General features: G+C 36.7%; 1 protein-coding gene across 1 annotated transcript in view; it reads left to right on the forward strand.

Annotated features, from left to right (window-relative positions):
• si:dkeyp-14d3.1 (transmembrane protein 132C) overlaps positions 1-16760 on the forward strand; it is a 212679-nt gene that overhangs the window by 55449 nt on the left and 140470 nt on the right. The gene's annotated exons all lie outside the window — the stretch shown is intronic.

Below are 16760 nucleotides of genomic sequence, written 5' to 3' on the forward strand. Positions count from 1 at the left end.
CGGATCTTTGACAAAAGATCTGTACTTTTGGGGGTAACATATGAAAACAAAATGTAATTTAAATGTATTACTTATCGTGGCAATTCCATGCAAATGTCAAAATTAAGATGAAAAAAATCTAGTTTTAAGTAGATTTACTTAAAAAGTTGTGAGCAAATTAACAGAAAAAGGTAGTTAATCCAACTAGTTGTTTTGAGTGTACCCCACACAGCCTGTGCTCGACTCTCCGTAAGAAATGAAAGACGTCCGTCTTCTGTCCTTTGTGATATAAAGTGGAAAGGGGGCTTAATGTACTGGAATGCTGCATGTAAATTAGCCTCGCCCATTTGTTCATATACCGCAGGATTCACCGAATAGAATTATCTGAAGAGGTTGAATTTTTTTCGGGCTTTACTGTCTATACCAGTGGTCTCCAACGTGGTGCCCGCCAAACACAGGGCTCAATAATAATGCCCAGGACAGTTGAGCAACAAAGTGCTACATCGTCATGAAATGTAATAATTTGCACATGTTTTAATTATTTAAGATATGCGAGAAGAAAATCGCTTTGATCCTGTGAGCCTGAAAAAATAATAACATGTTTTAAGTTTAAAAGTATTTTATTAACAAATTCCCCTCTAGATGGTTTTATCTCTTCAGGTAGAACTCGCTTAAAAAAATGTTGTAGAGCCCTGATCTGTACCATCATACCTCCCAGCCCTACTGCATAGCTAACAGTAGTTACAGTATAATTGTGAAGTGTTTTGTTATATGACTTATTTTGTATTCACAGCACAATAGCAATGTTAAATAGCAACCTGTTTTGCAGATACACATTCAAAAAAAGCCTGTTTACTTCTGTTTCTTTTTTCTCCGGTTAATTTAGTACCAACCAATCACATTAAACCAATTATCATTCTTTGCCGTTCTTAGATCTCCATGTGCGGACGCATATATTCTCAGGCTCTCGAAATTGTTTTGATTAATTCATGCTCGTGTGCCTGCCGTGTGTTATCAAGTTGCTGTTACTTAACTTAATTCAGCTTTGCTTTTTGTTTAGCGTAGCAGGCAGAAAGACGTCTTGATTTTCAGGTGAAAACAGAAACTGCGGGCAGTAATTAGAATCTGCAGATGCGACTAAGTGATTTAGGTAATTAACACACAATGCAAATGAGGATGTCATCAATTAGAATGCGCCTCCATTAGCTTAATGACTGCGAGCTCGTCCAATTGTAATCACAGTGGGTGAGAACATTATTAACCATATGAGACAACCTGACAAGAGGTCAAGTCAATTTGTAAACCCCGCATGAGCGTGCAAGCTAAGGGCTACTGAGAGGGATGATAGATAGCTGATGTTGAACAACTTCGTGAATATGTAGAGTGATGGTCAGAGGTGACGTCAGGAGGGCATATTTGGACTATATTTGCTTTTGATGACATTGTTTGTTCATTGTCTGATTTAATTGTATTTAACATGTTTCATTTGTATACTTGGTGTTTCAACAGCGTGCAAGTTTGCTTGCGTTTGTTGGTGCATAGTTCTATTCTCAACAATGTAAAGCCAACAGAATGGTGCGTTTGTTGACTTTGGTGGGTGTAGATTGGATCAGTTTGAATTTGTCTTTACACATGTCATGCTAGTTCCAATGATGCGTTCTGATGGCTTCTGTGTGTATTTAGAGTTCTCAACAGTTTTAAAAACTAACAAATTCTTCACTTCCACCATCGCTTCAGACTTTGTTATAATTATCACTTCAGGTTCTGTGGAAAGATGTTCCACAAACAGCTCAGGCCTGTTAAACATATCCACTGGCTAACTCCAAAACCAATCAGCCTCTATACGGGGTAAACAATCTCATCCCAGCTGGAAGAAGGCTAATCTTCAATAATACCACATGTACACACAAACACAAACAGGATGATGACAAAAACAACAGTTTCACTCAAATGAGTTTATTTTCTTCTCATGCATAATCCTTTGCTTCTCAGTCGAGGTGTCACTTGAAATTGCTTGATCTGAATCGAAAGGTGACAGCACTTATGAATAAGTATGGAAGGGATTTAGACTGAGTTCAGAATAAAACACAAGGGCCTTAATGAAAGAACAATATGATGAAAGGGGCAATCTCAACTGTGCCATACCTGCGATGATATTACTGTATGATATTGTAGTTAATATGATATGCACGGGTCTGGTGTCTTTGGTTATGGAGATCCTTTTCAAAGCAGATGGAGGACAGCAGACGTGGATTGATTTGTGATAGAGTGATAATGATTGTCGCTAGTACAAAAACACCAAGCCTCACAAATGGAAAGACTTCTGAGTCTGTACTTCTCAAGTCGTTTTGTTTGACCTGGTAGTGTGATACAAAGGAGTCACCAGTAAAGTTTCCCAGTGCGGTCATTTAAAGGTGAACATGGAACACCTCTCGTCCAATCAGATTCGAGGATCTATTGTTTTAATATAGATCTGTGGGAAAAGATTAAGAAACTATTATATTCTGAATTTTTTATTTATAGGTATTTGTTAAGGCAAACGTATCATTTTTGTTTAATTCTGTCCACTATTATCAACATTTCTCTCAAATTTCTCTCAAAATATTATTTCTATTTGCATTTATTTGCAGAAAAATGCTCTGTATTTTTTCAGACCTCAAATACTGCACAGTAAGCAGTCATATTTTTCTACCTGTATTTAGGAAAAGTTCAAAGTAATATTTTTATGTGATGACCTCAATTTTAATCACAGATGTCATGCTGTCAATCTTTCACATTGCTATTTTTGCACATTTCTTACTCCTGAGGTTTGATTTTGTTGAAATCCAACAGACACTGGACTTCAAGGGCAACAATACATCTAGAAATATTGATCAAATGAACAATTGAATGGTCTCTTCATTTTTTACTCTTCATTTATATTGTGCTTATAGCACTTCCAGTACCAGTGTTTGTAATTTCCCAAGGCACTAAAGCACAGAATACTGTACAAAACACATTTATTTCCACAATGAATAGCTAAATGTTGCATACTGTAGCTTTATGGTTTACAAACTTGCTTTGTTTGCAGGTAACCTTAAGACTGAATAAAGTTGCTTTAATTTGTGGGAGTATCAGCAAATTTACCATTTTAAGGATCAAGATGTGAGGAGAAACTGTTTCCTGTACTTAGTAGTACAGCACCAATAATCCTGCAGCGTGGTGGGCTATTTTTGTGCTCCTTAAAATCATCATAGGGGGGGAGATTTGTTATTTTTTTTTACAGATGGAAATACAACAATGCAATCACAATGTGCTGTAGTAGAGGGTGCATACTAGTTAAAATGTGAAGTAAAAGTAGTCCAACAAAACACTGGATTACCATGCCACCCTTAAAAAAATAATCTTCCAAACACACACCAAAAATATCTTAAGTGTCAAAAACACTTTATTATCGTTAATAAATAAAGAAATTACATCCAGCGGACTGAATAACATCCTGTTGTTGTTTTTAACCCATGGTTGGGTCAAAGTACGAACCCGACCGTTGATTAAAATTAAAACAGAAAATGTCCATATTTGACCCAATCCAGATTAATTTACAAAACGTTTGTACCTTTTTGAACCAACTATTGGTTATGTGCACCATGATAAGATACATGTTTTAAGAGGGAACTGTATGCATTTTTTATGTACTGTAAGAAGTGAGCCAGATTTCAATCAGAAACATACAAATCATCCACTAAGTGAAACATCTTTTGATGTTTAATGTCTTTTTCCAGAACTCCATATGGCATGTGTAATGTTTCACGCATAAACTACTGTACCAAAATAAATATACACTAAAAAGTCCAGAATCACATCATGATAGCATGTTTTTTAAAGAATGGCATGTACCTTTGTTGTTTGTTACTAATATAAAAATTATAAAAATGAGAATTAATGCTAAATCCTCTTTATTGTCATAAGGATAAAATTTGGACATAAGGAGCAGCATTTGGCTGAAAAGGGACAAACCCGTTCGGTTACGAACTAGTTTCCTGAATGCTGCGTCAAATATAAATGATGCTAATGGATGACTATAGATTAACAAAGTTCGGGAGAAGCCAGAGCATATAAGTAAGACCTGCTGGTTCGCAATCAGCAATCATAGACTCTACCCTATCAGCTCAAGCGAACCAGCACATAAGTAGACAAAGATTCTTACCTGAAGCCATCTCTAAAGGATTACACATCCCACCACCTTCCCGGCTCCTCCACTTGAGCTCTTGTCGATAGCAGAACTCTGGGTTCGGCCGTTTCCGAGCTTTCCGAACGTTTCGGGAATCGGCGAGCTCAGAATCTGCTCCCCGGACAGCACGCCAAACACGCATACTTTCACTTCCCCTGCTATCTTCATTATCTGCTCAGGTGAACTCGTGAAACCATTTTCTTGGTTAATTTAACACTGCTTCTCTTTCTCTCACCACCTCTTTTTTTTTTCAAAGGCCAATATTACATATTTTTTTACTGTTACGATAACACTAAAACCGTGTCTACACCGGACGCATCTGGCGCGATGCAACATGACAACCTGCTCGTTCTTAATGGGTTTGTTACGTTGTGCCACATCCAGTGTGGACAAAATGTAAAATTATAATGGGTTCTAATGCGTTTCTATGTTGTGTCGATCACGTCCAGTGTAGACATGGTTTAGGTGACCAAACACAGGTTACATGTTCTGTGCAGTACTGTCTGAACGTGTTCTATTGCTATCAACAGCTTGTTATGGCTATCTAATGCATGGCCCTAAGGTCTCCTCGTATTCTGGTAAAACATTACTTGATCAAACATGATATTTTCACTTTTAAAAATATATATAAGTAAGCTTCATACAAATAAGTTTAGTATGCCACTTGCGGTTTATAAAAAAATGAACATTTATATCAGCCTCCTGAATCTGACACTTTTCTCTTGGAATGTATTTATAGTCTTTTGTTTGTGTGTGTGTGTGTATAAACAAAGCACTGCCATCTGTCTTTGGCATCTTCTCAGCATCTTCTATGAACCATAATGTCTATTGTGTTGACGGCACTTGCATTTAACTGCATTCTAATTAGATTGTCATTCACAGGTTTATGAAGCACACCATTCAAAATGAGTTGAGTGTTGAGTGTGCATTATATTTTAGTTTGGATATAATTGCTGACAAATCTGAGTTTTCAACCCCAGATGTATCTTTCAAACTTGATAAAATTATGAGCATTGATTTGATTCCTCCTAATACATAAACGGTAAAAAAGACGGTAATTGAGATGGAGAATGCAGTGGCCTTTAACAAGGCAGTTCGTGTTGAACTGAAATCACAAGACAGTCTTTAAACTGTAACCCCATTTACAGTAACTCAATATTGTTCTCTAGTATCCTCACACTGTTCTTAAGTCAAAGTCACTGTGTCAAACTGACCGGAACGCTTCAACTAGAACACATCAATGTTTTGAAGGCCACTTTTTTAAACATTGTGAAAATGAACCTCTAAATGACTTGCTTATTATTTTCTCTGCCTTGTAGAATAGAAGATAATACTTTATTATACAAATTCACTCTGCAATTAAGATCTGGATCGTACTAACCTTTCCGTTCAGGTCAATGTAAATGGATTCGCTTTTGCGTCTTATTGTGCACAGTACGAGTTGTGAGAACGTCATTTATCTGCTCGAGCCTCCACAATAACTGCACTGATAGACTTGACTTTTTATATGCTTGCCTTTATCTCCAGTCACATTTCCCCTCCTCCTGTAGGTTTTTAAATGGAAAGCTGGTGTTACACAAAGCTAGGAAAGAATTGAGGTGTTTAGCTGCAGTTGTCCAGAAGATTTATCCTTTATATTCCGATTTCTGGAAAGCTGTGCTTTAGTGAGGTTACAAAATCATGGAACTCCTGCAGGCCTCATCAGTCAAGTTTGATTTATGTAAGACCGGGTTACAAATAAACATTTTAAGAGCGCTTAATGTTTATAGCCGGAGCTCATAAAGTAGGCATCAATATTAAAGTCTGAATAACTCAAAAAAAGAAAAATATACGTTCTTAGGAGTTATAGCGAGTGACTTTTTTTACTGCCTTTTGGTATGTTCGACGCGCTCAAGCATTGAAAGAAAATAAAAGTGTTTGCGTCTCCTACGAAGAACAATCTGCAGAGCATTTGGATGCCGTGCGGGATCAGCCAGCTGTGCTTAATAGGAAAATGAGATCTGAGCTCAGATACGTGATGGTGGATGTGCGGGTCTCTGTTATTGTCAAGCAAATGTGTGAATACCAAAAGCAGACCCAGCTTTAAAGGGAATCAATTTGCCCCATCTTTAGAAGGCAGTGCATCAGTGGGCACATTATCTGTGATTCTGCCTCATTATACACACTGATGGACAAGCAGTTAACTGCTGCAGTCACATCACCCTCAGCTGGGTCTCTGTCAACATGCCAACATGCACACACACACACACACACACACGCACACACACAAACACACTGCCTGCAGGTCTCATACCAATGAAGTTTTCACTAGGGTGTACCCTATGACAAAAACCTTTTTAACATATGCATCTTTATAGTTAGTTTTGAAGGAAATTAATTGACATCATTTTTCTTTATTAAACAATGCTAATGAATATTATTTTGATTATCCGTTAACAACAGCGGTACTCATTCACTTCTATTGTATGGACCGAAAAACCAGTTCGATGGGTACCGGCAATGTTCGGTTACAAGCTTTCTATAAAATATCTTCTTTTGTGTTCTGCATATGAAAAAAGTCATACAGGTTTAGAATGACAAGAGAGTGAATAAAGGATGACAGAATATTTATTTTTGGGTGAACTATCCCTTTAAAATGTTATGTTGACACCTGTAAAGGGCTTTTCTTGGCTTTGCATTGTGCCTTATAAAACCCATCAATATGATAGTTCACCCCCCAAAAAAAATCTCCCATCATTTATTCACCGTCTTGTCATTTCAAACCTGTATGACTTTGTTTCTTCCGCAGAACACAAAAGAAGATATTTAAAAAAATCTTGTTAACTGGTTGACCCCATTGACATTAGTTTTGTTTCTTTACAATAGAAGTTAATGGCTGCCGGCGCTATTCAGTAAGCAACTATCTTCAAAATATCTTTGAAATAAGGTTCAATAAAAGTAAGGAAGGAGGCGGGAACCGGCGAACATTCAAATAAAGTTTTAAAAAAATAAACAAACAAAAACACGGAAGTAAAATGCCGGTAGCCACCTCACGGTCGAATGCCGGCCATAACATAAGATACAGGACCCGGTCCTCTCTCGTCAGCAGTCCCGACGCTCGTCCTCTTATGCTCCCAATCTCCTCCGTGAGATATGCGGGACCGGTGTGCACACATCTGATTCCAACTATCACTCATGCCACTGGCCCCGCCTCACGGCTCTCGTCACGCCTTCCTCACCACAATCTTCTTTACTGTTCTGCAGCAGAAAGAAAGAAATTCATAAAAGTTTTAAAATGACAAGAGGTAAATGATGACAGGATTTTCATTCTTGGAGGAACTATTCCCTAATCAACAATAAATGTGCAACCAATGGCAAGGGTTGGGGACGTTGCGATCTTTTTGTTCATCCAATTATACTGCAGAAACCTAACATAATTTTGCAATTTTGTCCACGTATGGCAAAAACATTGCAAACTTTTTTTTATTCAGCTAATAAATAGCACAGTGAAGGTCACTCAATAATAATTTCATTTTATTGCACTTTGGCCTGATTTTGTTTCATTTCATTGCCCATAAGCAAACAACGCTGCCTGTGCTCAGAATAATTGAACGTGTCCTTCACATGAACATCCAGACAAACCTGCTTAATAAATGAAGCTCTAATTGGCAGTTCTTTACTCACACCTCTCGTCTGACCAGTCCAGTGACCTTTTATCAACATCTATTCCACTTTCACTCCTTCAACAGCAGCGCACAGAATCCTCCGCTGAAATTCTCTCAAATTCCAAGTGATCTAACTGGCAAACGTAGAATCCAAACATGAAAACTTATTTTTAAACTAATCCTCAAATACTTTTTTATTATTTGTCAGTAGGAACTTGCTAGTTCTGTATATTGAAAAGTGTTTGAGCTAGTCCTGTCTTCTGTGTGGCTGATCGTACCTTTCCAAGCTAAATATATCAGTGCGGGTGGATGACAGGTTCTTCTTATTCAAGAGTGTTTTAAAGACATTTTGTCAAGTCTTTTCTTAAAATAATCTGGTTGCTAGGTTATTGCAGATGGACCTAACATTGTGTCTACACCTGGTGCGGCGTGATGCGAGAAATGACAATAAAATGCATTAGAACCCCTTCTAATGAAAGATTTTGTCCACACTGTATGCTGCTTGTGTTGTGTGGTGTCGCGTCTGGTGTATATACGGTGTAAGAAAAACCTTATGGTTGAAATAAACACATTAAGGAAGACAGAAATGAAACATGAACGAAGACTTTGCATTGTGGGTGGAAGTTGATAAAGTGTGGTCACAATGAATCAAAATAATTCAGTTCCATTTTGACTATTTTTATTTCTACATTAAACCAGAAATTTTTGTTATCAGTTACATTTTTTAATCAGAAATTGTCTCCTTAAAGTGATAGTTCACCCAAAAAAAGAACATTCGGTCATCATTTACTCAAAACACAAAGAAGATATTTGTAAGAATGTCAGTAACTAAACAGATCTCATCCCCCATAGACTCCCATGGTATTTATATTCCCCACTATGGCAGTAAATGGGGGATGAGATCTAAATCGGTTACTGACATTCTTACAAATATCTTCCTTTGTGTCTAGCAGAATAAAGACATTTATACAGGTTTGGAACAATCTGAGGGTGAGTAAATGTTGACAGATTGTCATTTTTGGGTGAACTATCCCTTTTTACTTACCCTGTACAATGGTGACTTTAGCAATGGCAACGCCGTTTAAGAATAAAGCATAAATTGATGATGCTTTGAAGGAGTGTGAAACGCTGGGAGTTGTTGTTTTAACCTTCACTGCTGATAGAGATCAATTTAATGACACACAAATCATGCATCTAACACTGTGAAGATCAACTGGCGGATGACCAAGTATCGGAAGTTTGACTTGACAGTACTGCTTTCAAATCTCACACAGAGGATAACACAGACACAATGGTATTGACATGAGATGGCCAGACACAATGTGCAGGGATGTTACCTTTGTTAAAATTGTAGATTCATACATTGTTGGAAACATTTGGGATAATGTAAGTACACAATATATTTCCTAGTGGTTTTAGGATATTTTGATTAAAAAATTCTACATGTTGTGCCTTTAAAGGGGTCAAATGGAGCGTTACAATTCCGTCACATGCTTGCAGTATTCGACCAATCCCTATGCACTGGTTAACTGGCCAACCATACCACACCTTGCTTTTCAGAGTGATGAGCTTTGTAAAAAATCTGCATGTTTCTGAGCGGCGGAGCAAAGAGGAGATACAAACATGCACGGTATGTGGAAAGTACAGTGTTTTTTAACCTTAAATCGTGTATACACATTGCACATTTTAACATTACAGTTGGTTCAGTCAAGATTAAGGTTTGTCAACTGAACAGACATGTCAACATGGGAGGCCTATTGATGATGAATGACGTACAAGTTTACAACAGACAAATCAGACTCCTTATTGATCTTGATTTTTGCTAAGTTAACCAGATACTATGTTCTTGACCTCCCAAGCTATTATTGATATTTTTAAGAGCTTCGTTCTCTGTGGTTATAGCCTTGATGAAAGGAAAATCCTTATAACCCGCCGGCTTTCCTCTTTTCACATTTTGCGGTGCATTAGAATAAATGTCTCTCTTGCACAGATTCCCACAGATGTGATGTGACAAACTGAGTTGCCAAACATTGTAACACAGGCATTTCCTAGCAACAGAGTGAGCCAATACCGACAGATTAGCACCCTGCTGATCACAATATCTCATGAGTGTTTGCACAGCCTATGCGAGCCATAGTCCTCTCATTTATAATAGGAAAATGTGCAATTTACAGTAAACCAATATTCGACAATCTGTACTACACGTGTAGACTCATAAAAGACACATCATCTTTATAAATATAGTTTATTAACATGAAAATACCTGAAAAGGTTTGGAGAACAGCAATGGTATATTGGCATTTCCTGGAACTACAGATGCACTTTTTCAACAAAAAATGTGAAGTGTGGAACTGTGGACACTTCACACACTCAACTGTCACAGTTTCGCTAACGTAGTGGAAGGGAGTCGGGGCTATTGGACGCTGCTCGACCAAAACTCTCCTACAGATTGGTAACGCTTCAATCTGATGATGACTAAATGAATGTTGGGCAAAACAAATAAAATCTAGATTAAATTGATTTTGATTCACACACATCGTGCCTTGCGATCAACGTCATTTTCGCTCATTTAGGAAACCGATATACTTCTGATTAGTAAAAAAAGTTTAGTAATCAATTTGGGACGAATTCGAACACTACATGATTGAGTGCGTAATGCATAGTTTAAGTGCAAAGTGTATTGTTTGTAATTTTGGACACATCCTAGGTGTGAAAATGGTACTTCTTCTGCGGCCTGTATTTGGAGTTTATGCACGAGAGCGCCATTCAGCTTTTGGATGTTGCGTCATTTGACATTTGGGAAACTGAGCATAAGAATTGCACGATATGTCCCAGTCCTAGTATGTGTGTAGTTTCATACATAAACATACAGAGTGTTTGTTTTTTAAAGATCCAGTGAGTGAAATTTAGCGCCATCTAGTGGTGAGATTGTGAATCGCAACCAACGGCTCACTATATTGCTGGGTACCCATTTCGAAGCACTACGAATGCTGACACAGGACTAAGATGTCATCACTTTTGCGCTTCTTAGCTGAAGGGGAAAATCTATTAATGAAACGCGCTCTGTAGAGCAGTTTGTCAGTTTAGGGCTACTGTTGAAACAGCACACTAAAAATGGCTGGGTTAAAAACAATCCAATTGGCAACCCAGCGCTGGGTAAATATTGGACAGAACACATGCTGGGTTAAAGTAACCCAGCACACTGGGTTACACATGATAACCCAGCATGCAGGGTTATTGAAAAAACCCAAAATGTAGTCATTTTAACTATTCATGTGTTTAATTCTGGGTTATTCTTGCTGGGTTATTCTTAATTTATTCTGTACTTCATTGTCAATCAAGACAATTGACATCTGTTTTTAAAAAAAAAATTTTTTAGATTTGCATAATTAAAAGAAAACATTCCATTCCATACCGCTTATCCGAACTACCTCGGGTCACGGGGAGCCTGCGCCTATCTCAGGAGTCATCGGACATCAAGACAGGATACACCCTGGATGGAGTGCCAACCCATCGCAGGGCACACACACTCACTCATTCACTCACGCACTCACACCCTACGGACAATTTTTTCCAGAGATGCCAATCAACCTACCATGCATGTCTTTGGAACAGGGGAGGAAACTGGAGTACCCGGAGGAAACCCCCGAGGCACGGGGAGAACATGCAAACTCCACACACACACAAGTCGGAAGCGGGAATCGAACCCCCAACCCTGGGGGTGTGAGGCAGATGTGCTAACCACTAAGCCACCGTGCCCCCTAAAAGAAAACAGTTTAATTATAATAAATAAAAATGTTTAATATCAAACATTAACAAGCATTATAAATAACATTATAAATGACTAGTAAACATACTCCACAATGTGTAGCAACAAATGTCAATTAATAAAACTAACTAAAGACATATAAATTATGTATAATACATTTATGAATTACACTTAATACACTAAGAAACCACACGTGCAGCAAATCAACTCATTAAATTCAGACTACCACGCTCGTCTTTCTTTAATATGTGCACAAACCTTGAAATGTTTGGTTTAAAACAGAGGGAGCAACATAATTGACTGGCCGCTTTATATCCAGAGTGGACACCGAGAGAGGCGTTCCTGAACCGTAAATGCTTGACCGCGCTCGAGGGGCACTCGCCGGTTTGACTCAAATTTTGTTAAATTCTCAATAAAGTTCATAACTTAGCTTACATGTGATGGGGTACACTAAAATTTTATTAATTCGCATTTTCGCGCATCTTCACAGGACTATGCGATGTCAATTTATCTGTAATGGTGATCTGAGGTAACAGTTGCTGGTCGTCTAAATTACATCACTAATGTTAGTTAAGACACCGTTGCCTTGCAAAACGTTAAAAATTATGCTTATTTCAATAAATATTCAATTACAACGTAGTAAAAAAAAAACTCAACCGGACTCAACCCAGGGGTATGGGTTAAAAAATAACCCAGCCATTTTTAGAGTGAGCATGGAGAACTGGGGACCCGGGTGTTTCTAGATAGAAATAACTCATTCTAAAGTAATAAAAACATAACACTTCATAATGTAAGGTCTTCGTATACCTCTAAAGACATAGATATGTATATTTTATTGCATTTTTGTTAATAGATCCTCCAAACAAATAACACCACAGCACCTTGTGGGATGAATACACCAACTCCACTCTCAATTTTCAAAACCAATTAAAAAAACACTTAAAACATCTTTAATGTCATTGATTTGTGTGATAACAGAACATTTAATGGGGAATATTTTATTGAGACACAATATTAATGGCAGCGTTTTACTTTCATTTTTGTTAAATCCAGTAACTGTCTCTAAAGCATGTTGCTGTAGCCCACATTTCCAGGAGATTATAATTTCATTATTAGAAGGATCAACCAGCCTTCACAATTACCAATTAGTATTTAAAAACATAATTGAAAATGCAAATCATTGCTTCCAGTTTTATCATACTGCATTAGCTCATGTAATGATGCTTGTATTCTTTAATAGCTTCATCATGTGCTGCACAATAGCTGGTTTTGTTCGCCTTTTAAGACGACACAATGCTCGCAAATGATCTGTGCAAACAACATGTTAGAATTCAAATGATAGCTGGTGGATATATCAAACAGCACAGTGTATTACTTTAAAATTCCAAGTTTAATACCGCTGGTTGGACCACGATTTTGTTTGCTGTACAGCTTCCAAACCGAGAGCCATCCGTCCACATTCTATCATACTTGTTTACTCGCAATAATCCTATTTTTTGATGCCAAAGTTTGAGTCGATCATGGTAGCGTTTGATGTCTGTCTCTTATTTTCATCTCGGCCTTTATTCTCATCACGTATCTAATAACATGCTGTCATAGTTCTGGGCCGATAGGTGAAGCGAGGCTGCCGCGTCTTTATGCTGAGTTCGCTCGCTGGACTAAAGCCTAATATGCTCTTACATTTTTATTAGCAGGCAGATTGGATAACACAAGTGCCAGATTTGTTCCCGAGCCAATGTGTCACTTGTGTCTTTATCATATGATCCCTTCCAAGGCTGTTAGATTTAGAGCAAGTGTGATGATAATACAATTTGTGGTATGCAGGCTTTAGGATAGGTTAGCGTCATTGCTTTACTCTGGCTGTCAAAATGAATAGGCATCGGTTGGAAATGCTAGTTTTTATACGGAATTTTATACTGTGTTCTGACCAATGTATTGTAAACATGTGGATCCATGCGTTCATGTTGTAGATGTATTGGTAACACTTTATAATAACTGCACGCTATGAATCATTAGTTAAGCATCAGTACTTAGTTAATTAATCATTTATGAAGCATTTGCCCCACATTAATAGACATTAGTAAGCAGTTTATAAATACAGCTATAAATGCTTTGTTCTTGATTGATAAGCATGTATAGAATATGCTTAATAATCAAATGTTCATACTTTATTAAGGATGAATTCATCATTTCTAAATTAAGGATTACATTACTTACAAACCAGTTAGTTAGGAGTTGTCAGTGGTTCATGAGATCATTTAGAAAGTGTAAGTAAATGATTAATAAACTCTTTGAATGCACATTTATACATCTTATTATTCTGACATATAGTAACAGTTACTTAATTTGTTAATAAATGCTTTTTTAACACACATTGTGCTGTAATTCATGATTAATTAAGGTAGTTATAAAACATTAACTAGTTGTTAGATAACTATTTTTTGTGAGCTCATCTAAAGTGAGGACTATGTATGTCTTGTAAAGCATTTACAAATGAGAGTTGCATATCACTTCACAGTTATATTTTTTCTGGAGGTGTGCAGGAATTACATTTTTTCAGAAGTTTATTTTTCATTTTATATCAATTAATTTAATGTTAATTTAAATATAGAGGTTTATTTTTTATTTTACATTAAATCGTTTTATATTCATTAATATGTACAGTTGTACAGTTTAATTTCTTGAAATAAATATTTCTATGTTCTGTATCCCTCTTTGTTGTGTTTTTCCTATTTCTGTTTAGAAGATAACTGAGCCTTTAACTCTCATTTGTAAATGATTTACAAGGCATAATTAGTCCTCACTTTAGATGAGCTCACAAAAATAGTTAACTGACAACTAGTTAATGTTTTATAACTACCTTAATTAATCATGAATTACAGCACAATGTGTGTTAAAAAAGCATTTATTAACAAATTAAGTAACTGTTACTATATGTCAGAATAATAAGATGTATAAATGTGCATTCAAAGAGTTTATTCATCATTTACTTACACTTTCTAAATGATCTCATGAACCACTGACAACTCCTAACTAACTGGTTTGTAAGTTATGTAATCCTTAATTTAGAAACGATGAATTAATCCTTAATAAAGTATGAAAATTTGATTATTAAGCATATTATATATTTGCTTATAAATCAAGAACAAAGCATTTATAGCTGTATTTATAAAATGCTAACTAATGTCTATTAATGTGGGGCCAATGCTTCATAAATGATTAATTAACTATGTACTGATGCTTAACTAATGATTCATAGCGTGCAGTTATTATAAAGTGTTACCGATGTATTAAGCCTTGGTGCTCATACAGTAGATACAGGTTTGAATCTGAATCGCATCTTGTTGCCTATAATAATTATGTGATAAAATATTAGTTAAATTATATAATAATACATTTTAGATGCACATTTAAAAACATTTAAAGGGATAGTTCACTCTTGAATGTCATCATTTGTTCCCCCTTATGTAGTTCAAAATCTGTATGTGACTCTTTCTTCTGTGGAATACAAAAAGATATTTGACAAAAAATGAAATACCCGTACAATGGAAGTCAATGGGCACATGTTGTTTGGTCACCAACACTTGGTAACCAAGTGTTCTGAAGAAAAAAGAAAGTCATACATGTGTAATGACATCAGGATGAGAAAATGATTTTATTTTTGTATTCCTTTAATATATATATTTATTTAATTTTGTATTTTTTATCATAAATTATATTTTGTTTGGTAGTGTTCACTAGAAATGTTTAACATTGATATAGAGAAGACACTACAATGTTAAAAAGATGCAAAAATGTTTCAAGTTCATGTATTTCTAGTTAAACACATTACACTACAAAAGGGTGTAGAATAGTGCATAAATGATTTGAGATGCAATGATACTGTATGTTTTCTTTAAAAAGTGGTCATAAATGCAAATTTTTTGTTGAGAATAAAAATCTAAATGGAGTAAAAAGGGAGAGCTATGTCGGCCTCTCAGACAATGTAATTTTGCATAGTTCATGTCTCACCTGTTTGTTCCCCAAACTCACAGTCTGGTGAGCTAAATCGAGATTTGCACTAAAAAATCCCACACTTGAGCCCGGCATGTTCGGCTGGCAGCGTTCTGCATCTCTTTTGTTTGTTGATTTATTTATTGTGATATTCCCTGAGATGTCACATGTATTCTCAATGTGTCCCATATCTGCGAAACATATTCAGTGAACAGTAGCACTGGGAAGTTGTGCTATAATTCCTGTTCTTGGCTCTGAGGAGCGTGACTTACAACTGTGCTGTACAATTCACAGAAAAGAAAGAAATGACAAAACTCTGGAGTCATCTGCTCTGAATCTGCGCCAGTAAAACTGTATCTCAGAATGGTGAAAATTAGTGATTATATTGTATTTCAACAATGTCACATATACAAGGCCGATGTCGTATGGCTTGTGTGAAATCCCTCAAATACATGTTCCACAAATAGTTGTAGAATTATATGATCTCATTTACATTTAAATATTGACGAGATGCTTTATTAAGAGGGTTAAGGGGTGATAACAATGAATCTCAGTCCACAGTATCCACAAGTGACCTACGGTTGTCTAGGAAGTCTGATCAGTGGATTATCTTTTGTAACCTGGCTGATGTTATCTTCACTCCCTTCCTGTGCGCTTAAGCCACGGGCAATCCCTTCCACCATCCTACACCCCCCGTGCAGGAGCCTTTGCCCGTATATCAGATTAGTCAAGATGAAGCACCTCGCTTGTTTTATCTGAAAAGTGCTGCATGACAGTCTAGCTTCACCCTGAGGTTAAACTGGATTTACCGTGCTTGACTCCTCTCAAGTGCAGATCTCTGAGATTTGTGCTCGGGTTTTAGACGACTACGCGTGTTTTTTTTTTCACCTGTTGTGATAAAACCAGCATGCCCGCTTCATAACTGTTTCAGACTTGGAAAACGACAGCTTTATTCATTACTGCTTGTGTGATGTGTCGGCTTCTTTTTACAACATTTCGTTTTAGATTTATCTTCAGGTTTAAAGTGGTATTCTGGTCAAGAAGTATTTGGAACAAACGTGGTGGTCATGGCTGCTGTAACAAAGAATACCATTGATGCTCATTAGAAAAAGCCACCCGCTACAAATAAGGAAATTTAAAAGTATGACTCAATTTACCATGACCG

The sequence above is a fragment of the Triplophysa dalaica genome, chromosome 18, assembly GCF_015846415.1.
Source record: "Triplophysa dalaica isolate WHDGS20190420 chromosome 18, ASM1584641v1, whole genome shotgun sequence".
NCBI lineage: Eukaryota > Metazoa > Chordata > Actinopteri > Cypriniformes > Nemacheilidae > Triplophysa > Triplophysa dalaica.